The sequence below is a fragment of the Elephantulus edwardii genome, unplaced genomic scaffold (genome assembly GCF_000299155.1).
Source record: "Elephantulus edwardii isolate Elephantulus edwardi_28Jun2011 unplaced genomic scaffold, EleEdw1.0 scaffold00044, whole genome shotgun sequence".
Classification (NCBI taxonomy): domain Eukaryota; kingdom Metazoa; phylum Chordata; class Mammalia; order Macroscelidea; family Macroscelididae; genus Elephantulus; species Elephantulus edwardii.
In genome coordinates, this window is record NW_006399794.1 from 4,266,733 (window position 1) to 4,275,303 (window position 8,571).

At 40.6% G+C, this 8,571-nt stretch overlaps 1 pseudogene; it reads right to left on the reverse strand.

Moving 5' to 3' along the window:
* Positions 1–163: 163 nt before the first annotated feature.
* On the reverse strand, positions 164–598 carry LOC102848504 (annotated as a pseudogene).
* Between the last annotated feature and the right edge of the window lie 7,973 nt (positions 599–8,571).

Below are 8,571 nucleotides of genomic sequence, written 5' to 3' on the forward strand. Positions count from 1 at the left end.
TAAACGGTTCTCTCCCTCCTCTGTTTCAGTGCAGTACACATTATTGAACCCATCTTACTCAGTCTCTCCCCAGCCCCAAGGAAACAGGATCTTTCTGGATAGAATCCTTTCATTTGGTGGCTTTTGCATGCACTTAACTGGATCAGTTCTTCTGTGTGTCATTCTAAGAGCTCACCAAAACATAGATCATGCCGTATAGGTAGTAAAAAAATGCTAGGAGATAAAAAGCTAATTTGCACCATCCTTCTTTCTGACAATATGCTAGAATATCTGCATTCATGATGGTGGTGGGGTCATAGAGTCCTGGTCCACTCATCACTGGTCTACTCATATACCTTCAAATATGGTATGCCAAGAGGGGCATGTTGAGGCCCAGTGTAAGCCATTCGGCTGCACAGAGGAGCATGACACAGAAGAATGCATGGATGAGGTACTCGGGAAGTACGAGAGGATTCAGGGTATTACATTGGTCTATAGGATTCTTGTAATCGGTCTTCAGTTCATCAAATGCTATAATGTGCCAGATGGCGAAAAAGATAAGCGCGGCCGTGAGCAGCAGCGCCAGCATGTAGCAGAAGGCCGCGAACGTGAACGCCATGGCCGAGGAGGAGCGGCGAACAGGACCGGTGGCAACGGAGAAAGGAGGTGCAGGGCCCTCTGGGTAAAACCATTCACTTTCTGAATGCTGTGCAATTTTAAAAACCCACCAACATAAGATGAAATGGTCAATAACTAAGGCAAAGACAAGGTAAGAGAACAGGGTTGCTGGACAAATTACTGGAAGCAGAACATCCGGAAGAGAAATACTGGGAATGTTAAAATGTTATGGAGAAGATAATAAAAGACCCTAAATAATATGTGTAGTAGTTTTTAAATGGAAACTTATCTTGCTGTATACAAACTTTCACCAAAAGCAAAATAAAATATTTTTAAATTATTAAAATTATTATTATATTACCATAAACCATTTTTTAATTAAAATTCACCAAAAAGGGGGAGAAGATGACTCATTTATGGCAATAGTATGTGTCTTCTGCCTCAACTTTGGGCCATGGCAGAATGAAAGAGCAAGTACTTTTTTTTTTTAATATCAAGGCATCCCTAGCACTTATTATTAAAAAGAGTTGCCATTTAATGAGCATTTTTCTACACTGCCAGTTGCTGGGTTGATGCTTTGCCATACATGGTCTCATTCATCCTCACAGCAAACCTATGAGATGAATATTATTATTCTCATTTTATAGCCCATGAAACCGAGACTCAACAGGTTAAGTGAATTGCCCACAATTACAGGGCTGGAAGGAGAAAGCGTCTTTGTGCAAACTCTCTGACTTCAAAGCCTGTGTCCTTTACTATTCCCCCCCCCCATGCTGTTTGCCAAAGAAAACAAGGCTAGAGTGTAAATCAGTTGGGTTATCATGGTCTTTCAAGTCATTTTAATATTTCAAATGATAGTATGAGGAAAACATCTTCTAAAGTAACAAAGACAGGAATGCCTGAGTTCAAGCAGTCTACAACTGCCAAAATTTGCAAAGAGATCAACAGGGACCACATAGGTGCAAACATTTTCCTTTATCTACTTAGGAAGATTTTTAACAGGACAATTTAATCTGAAATCTTTTTTAGAGACTTTCCAGCTTCTAAAAAAAGTTAGCTGACTCAGTGTTGACAATTTGTCTTTCATGTAATAGAAAATTGGGATGGATGCCTGTTTTGGGGGGGTGGGGGAATAATGTGGAGAATTTGTTTTTGTTTTTTCATGTTTAAGGTCACACAGGGCAGGGAGAGCAGATGTGGTATGAATTAGGGAAGTGGATCTGATAGCTTTCTACAGTGGCACCGATGATGGAGTGATTGCCTGGAAACCCTTGAATTTTCCACTAAAACATCCTTTGAGAAAGAATCTTTGATGTTCTAGAAAAGCCAATGAGTTTAAGATAAAGTTGGAATGTTGCACATTCAACTGAAGAATGGGAGATGGAAACATTTAGATTAAATATCTAAGCTTGTGAACTTAAGTGTCAGTTAAAACTTTGTGTAAACTGAAATTTTACTTTTCCCTACCCAGAAAAACCACAAACTTAGGTTAATAGGGAAAAGTCTAATAGCTAGTGGGTAAGGCATTGCTCTATCAACTCAAAGGCAATCAGTTCAAATCCAGCTGCTCTGAGAAAGAAAGATGAGCCATCTCCTCCCATGTGATTCACAGCCTTTGAAAATCTGCTGGAGGGTCACCTATGAGTTGGTTCTGACACTGATAAGTTGTTTGCTGTGTTGTGTTTCTTTCCTTTAAGAAGGTTAATAGAAATCATCCACTTTGTTTAGCTATAACTAACTTGCCTGGTCCCGCCTCCTCTCTGAAATTCCTTTCCAAGTAGATCTGAGCCTGGTCAGGGACATTTAAGGAGTATCCCTCCATGCTGGGTCACTTTAGTGTTTATTTGTTCATTCAGTGCTGATTTCCTCTTCGGAGCTGATGCCATCTCTCATCTGGACCATTGCAATCGCAGTATATCTATCCGGGAAACATGTCAAGCACTGAGTGAGTAAGATCTCAATAAAATACTATTAGTTGATTCAGTGAACGAACAAATGACCTCCTGCTTGTTCTGACGCAGTCAGTACACATTCTAGGTTCCTCAACCCTTGTTTTGTGCTTATGTGGCACTGTGCCTCTGAAACCGTGACACTGTGCCTCTGGAGGGTGGTTCCGTCCTGCTCTTGCTAGTGTCTTCAGCAGCAGTAATTGAAGTCCTCTGCTTGCTACAGCTGGACCTCCCAGAACCCTGGAGCCTGGAGTTTGCTCCTACGTTGCCTACTTGCAGGGCTCTCTGCCATTCTTCGTGATCTCCGACTTCCTGCTGTTTCTCCTTGATGCCAACGCCTTACACCTGTTGTCTGTTACCCCACCCTCACTGGCCTTCTTCCCATCACCTGCATCTGTTCTTCTCTCAGAACACCTGCTTCATTTGACAGAATTTAACCCTTTTATTCCTGGCTGTATTAATGTGTCCACTCATGTTGAGTCAATTTCAACTCATAGCAACCACATAGGAAAGAACAGAACTGCCCAGAGAGTTTCCAAGGCTTTAAATCTTCACAAAAGCAGGCTACATTTTCTCCTGCAGAGTAACTGCTAAGTTCAAACAGTGGACCTTTCCGTTATCAGCCAAGTACTTCTCCACTGTGTTGCCAGGGCTCCTTTGTGACTAGATCCAACCTGAACTCTAAAACAAAAATTGAGAACCTCTCATCGTTAGTTGTATGACCACTGGGGGGCCTTTTTTTGAGATAGTTGTAGATGATAATAATGTATGTGTGGAGCAAAATTACCTTAGGGATTGAAGCCATAGTCAAGCTATGATTTTATACTCAACCTACAGAGAATCTAGTTCAATTGTTTTGGGACAAATCTCTGTATTATTTTAAAGCTCACTCAAGTGATTTTTAACACAGGGAAGAAGTGATTTTAACATACAAAGATTAGTGGAACAAATCTATCACATTAAGGTATTAGGTTAGGTCAAAACACTGAAGAAAAACTGGGCTGGGAGATTCCCATTCCGTAGTTGATCTGTGAATGAGATAGAGTGAGTCGTTCCAGTATCCAAAAGCAAACTAGTTGCTGATGAGTGGATTCCAATACATGGCAACCCATGTGTGCAGAATGCAGTCACCCCTCTGTGCATGGGTAGCAGTTCCCCAGCCTTTTTTTTACATTATTATTATTATTACTATTACAATTACAATTACGATTATTATAAATCGGATCTAACTGGTATAGGAGGAGATTGTCCCTCCTTCTCCAGCGGAGAATCTTGTGGATTTGAACTGCCCACTTCTGGGATTGCAGTACAGCTTCTTGCCACTAGGCCACCAGAGCTCACTGGCCCAGCCTTTTTCAGAGACTCTTCTCAAACTGTCAACCTGATGCTTAGAAATCCAATGCTTAACTATTTGGGCTACTCGGGCATTCTTTTCCAGTGTCCAATCACACCCAGATACACAGTTGGGTGATTATCTATTCAGCTGCACTGTCTTACTGGTATTTCTCTCTCTTTCTTTTTTTCTTCTATATTTTATTAATTTTCATAAACATTTACAGAGATTTTGGGTTTCCATTCATTCATTGTTGCACTATTCTCTCTACCCTCCTCCCAGTTTGTTCTTGTCCAAATGCCACAGTGCTTGTCAAAGCCAGTTCTGATTAATCTTCTTTGTCAGTGTGTCCTTTGCCATTCCCTATCACTCCTCCCTGAGAGAGACTTCACCCTGAGTCATAAGGAAAAGGGGATGGCGTATTCTCTTAGCTACTTCCTGCTGAAAAGGGACACTGTGGGTTTCAGGGTGAAGATCTTCTCTCTCTACTCTAAAGGGCCCCTTTGGCGGTAGGAAACACATAGACTATTATGGAGATTGATTTTGGAATTTAGATGCACTCTTATTGATTGTGCGTCTTACTGGTATTAAAAGCACCCTCTTTTGATTTAAGAAGTGAGAAGGGGTCAGCTGATTAATGGGCAATTTGGATGGAATACAGCAGTGACTTTGGGCACGGGCAATTGCCACTTTTGCCAAGCAATCTAGGGGTGATTTGCAGGCTGCTGGGCATGAAAAACCACCCAGATGTGTCAAAAGACCAGCTAACATGGTCCTTCTGACCTGAGCTATAGTGGGCCTCACTCACAGGGCAGGAGATGAGCTCCAGACATTTGATTGGTCACTGAGGACATCCTGCAGTTTCTCCTTCCTGACATTCCCCCTCTCTGTAGGACTTATCCCCTCAGGCCTTCCACTGACCTCCTTCCAGACCCCTGATCTTCCCTCAACCTACAGGACACTGGAGTGAAGGGAACTTGGTCTGACCCTCCCTCTGATGTCTTCCAAGGTACTCTTAGGGTAAAACCCGATTTCTGGTGCTTCCGGCTCTCCCTTTTGATTCTCAACAGCCTTTTCTTCTCTCAACAAAACCTGGCTCTCTACAAATAAAAAGTTTTGGCACTCAACTCCATTGTTTTTGATGTGGGCTTCAAGAGGCATTTTAAAAGTCAGAAAACTGAGCATTGACTGTTTTATTCTGACTGTTTCTTTCTCTGCTTTCTGGTTGTACTAATCTTAATTGCCCTCCAGGCAATGTCTCTGACTTACTAGGGAAAAGGTCAAGTGGAAAAAGTGTAGCAATGAAAAGCAGGAAGATTAACATTTCAAGATTCTCTCTCTCTAAGTAAGAAATACTGCATCACTGACCACTTCACCCTCCCTCTCACCCCCAAGTGAGCAGGTCAGGATGTTCTGGCTAAGTCCACACAAGCAGAGTAGACAATCAAGATTTATCTGGATCATAAAAGTTCTAAATGACAATTACTAAAACATTGTTTTCTTCAACAAGTCAGTAATATGAAAACAAAGGGGAGATAAATTGCTGTTGGTTAAAAGGAATTTTAGAGATAGAGCATTCTTATTAGGGAGACTGTTTTGAACAAATCACTATAAAAGAGTCATTTTGAATAGGCAAATTTGATTAGGACAACTTGTGAAGTGATACCACAGGATCCTTTTGAATGTTAAGAATGAAAATAGGAAAAAAAAAGAATGAAAATAGGATAATAGTATTTTGGTTCTGTTAGAAGATATTGGGGGGGTTCTTTTAAAAAACAAACCTACATTCTTTTTCATTTTTTTTTTTAACAGACACACTACAGTGTGTTTGGGTATAATACTATGATGTCTAGGAGAGAAAAACAAAAACAGAGACTTTGACAAGAGACAGAATCAAACACTAAAAAAGAAAAAGGGTTAGGGAAAGTAAGTGTGCAAAAGCTTGATAATTGGATTTTAATGATGGGTAAATGGGAGTTCTTCATGTCATCATCATCTCTGTTTTGTGTAAGTTTGGAAATTTTCATGACACGTTTTAATTATTAAACTCATGCAGGAATAGATAGACCAGACAATGGAAAAGAATAGAAAGAATGAAAGAAATGTAATCACTTTCTGTTAAGGAAATTAATGTTTGCAGGCAGGTGAACATTTTCTCAAAATCTTACATGGATTCCCAACATTTGAAACAAACGGGGGAAGGGGGGGAAGAACTATGTCGTGGATTAAATTGTGTCCTCCCAAAATATGTCAACTTGGCTGGCACATGATTCTCTCTGTGGTTTGGCTAACATGATGTAATCATGCCCTTGATTCTGGTGTGATCAAGCAGTTATAAGGGAATTATGTTGTGGTGGTGGTGGTGGTGGTATAGAGTCAGAACAGATGCATAGCTAGCCCTCCAGCAGGTTTTCAGAGTCAATTAACCACAGGGGAGGAGATTGACCATCCTTCTCCCACAGAACAGCTGATGGCCTCAAACTGCGTGCCTTCATGATTGCAGTGCAGCTTCTTGCCAGTAGGCCACCAGAACTTCCTTTATACCCCTTACTCACATGACAGCCCTGATCATATGTAAAGGAATTTTCCCTGGGTGTGTAACCTGCATTACTTTTTTTTCTTACAAGAAACAAAATGGGAAGAGGGGAAGGGAAAAACAAAAGGAGATACTAGCAAAGGAGGAAGGAGACGACTCCCTCAAGAAGGAAGGGTTGGGGATGGTGTATGCCCTTTAGACCCAGAATCTTTATACTAAGTGAGAACCTTCTAGTCCTAGAGGAAGACTGATGCCAAGACACACGGAAATCTCCAAGGAATGAAGGTCAATGGGTATTGAAAGGAGACAAGGACCTCTTCCCTGAACCAAATGAGAGAAAGCGTTCCGTCTGGGCTGGAAACCTGAATTTGGACATGTAACCTTCTAAACTGTGATAGAATAAATTTTTGTTTGTCAAAGTCATTCACTCGTAGTATTTCTATTACAGTGACATGAAATAACTAAGACAAGTTATATCACGAGAAGCTGGAGAAAGAATCTAGCTATTTTGCCTTTCCCTTGTCTCCCCTGGAAACTGCAGCAGTAACACAGAGGAACTCCACCAAACACAAACTGAAAGCCACTGGAGTATATGATAAAGGAAGTATCCTGAAAGAAATGGACATTATTCTACTTAGGTCTCAAACCATTAGCTAATAACATAGTTAAAAACATAGCTAAAAACATAGTTAACTCTCTACCCCCCACATTATAGACTACATTTTTAGGTAATCAAACATCAAGCTGGTTTTGTTGCTTTGGGTCTTTTTAATTATTATTGTTAGGTACCATTAAGTCAAATGCAGCCCACAGACACTCTATGAGCAACAGATCGGAACCCTGTCCTATGCTGGGCCATCCTCACGCTTCCTGACATAAGTTGCTAAGAGGGGCTCTTCCTTGGTGAGGCACATGATTCTCAGAAAGGCAGAGGCTTGGCTAAGGAGAGGAAGACCCTCGACCAGGTGGATTGGTACTGTGATTGCTGCATGGGCTCTAATATGTCAGGAAGTGTGAAGATGCCAAAGGATAGGACAGGGCTCAGATCTGTTGTTCATAGGGTCACTATGAATTGTACTCAATTTAACGGGACCTAACAACAACAGTTATATAGAAAAATTAATTCCAACTTCATGCAAATACCTAAAGTGACAAAAATTGGTGGTTCTTGTTTTTGCTGAGTCAGAACCAGCTCATAGCTGACCATCCAGTGGGTTTACAGGAGCTTCAAATTACACAGAAGATTGTCCGTCTGTCTCCAGCAGAGTAGCAGGTGGATTAGAACTATGAGCCTTTGGGGTGACAGTGCAACTTCTTAACACTAGGCCACCTAAAGAGCTTCTTTGAAAAATATTAAATTAAGATGCAAAAATATTAGAAAAAAATGTAAGGGATATTCTGAAAAATTGTGACAAGGCAGGACTTTCTAAACAAGTCATTAAAATGGAAGTAAGAATTTTTTAAAATGTCTTGTAAATTAAAAAAATATGTCTTGGAGAAAATGCAGCCAGAGTGCTTCTTGGAGTCAAAGATGATAAGGTTTCACTTCACATACTTCCGGCATGTGGCTAGGAATGGCTATTCCTTAGAGAGGGACATGATGTTCAGAAAGGTGGAGGGTCAGTGAAGGAGAGGAAGACGCTTAACAAGGTGGCTTGGCATGGTGACTGCTGCAATGGGCTCTAGTGTGTCAGAGATTGGAAGGATGGCACAGGATAGGACAGGGTACAGATCTGTTGTTTATAGGGTTTCTAAGGGTCGCACTCAATTCCTCAACTCGACAGCACCTAACAACAATTACAAAAAAAAAAAACAACAAACCCAACTTGATATTTGATTGCATATTTACAACTTTTAGATGGTAAAAAATAAACCACGCTGCACCAAAAAAGGGGTGTGTGTGTATGTGTGATAAAATGTTGATATTTTACTCAATAAGGAGTTACTTCAAATAAAGATAAAAAGGGCAAACAGTCCTCCAGAAAAACCAAAAGATCAGTAACTTATACATAAATGTGAGCTATAAACATATTCAAAGTAATGAAAAATATTTAATTTTACTACAGGAAGAGTGTAAACGGTCATTACAAAGACAGAAGAGGAAGAAAAGACCAAAATGGATGTCAGAAGAAACTCTGAAGATTGCACTGGAGCGT